Raw genomic sequence first — 798 nt, 5'->3', positions numbered from 1 at the left:
TTGTACAGTATTAGTAATATAAGAACTTATCTATTGTACAGTATTAGTAATATAAGAACTTACCTATTGTACAGTATTAGTAATATAAGAACTTGCCTATTGTACAGTATTAGTAATATAAGAACTTATCTATTGTACAGTATTAGTAATATAAGAACTTACCTATTGTACAGTATTAGTAATATAAGAACTTACCTATTGTACAGTATTAGTAATATAAGAACTTATCTATTGTACAGTATTAGTAATATAAGAACTTGCCTATTGTACAGTATTAGTAATATAAGAACTTATCTATTGTACAGTATTAGTAATATAAGAACTTGCCTATTGTACAGTATTAGTAATATAAGAACTTACCTATTGTACAGTATTAGTAATATAAGAACTTACCTATTGTACAGTATTAGTAATATAAGAACTTGCCTATTGTACAGTATTAGTAATATAAGAACTTATCTATTGTACAGTATTAGTAATATAAGAACTTACCTATTGTACAGTATTAGTAATATAAGAACTTACCTATTGTACAGTATTAGTAATATTAGAACTTACCTATTGTACAGTACTAGTTATATAAGAACTTATCTATTGTACAGTGCTGGTTATATAAGAACTTACCTATTGTACAGTATTAGTGATATTAGAACTTACCTATTGTACAGTACTGGTTATATAAGAACTTATCTATTGTACAGTGCTGGTTATATAAGAACTTATCTATTGTACAGTGCTGGTTATATAAGAACTTACCTATTGTACAGTATTAGTTATATAAGAACTTATCTATTGTAC

Source organism: Lottia gigantea, assembly GCF_000327385.1.
Source record: "Lottia gigantea unplaced genomic scaffold LOTGIsca_298, whole genome shotgun sequence".
Lineage (NCBI taxonomy): Eukaryota > Metazoa > Mollusca > Gastropoda > Lottiidae > Lottia > Lottia gigantea.
The sequence above is the reverse complement of the archived record's forward strand: the minus strand, read 5'-3'. Positions refer to the sequence as shown.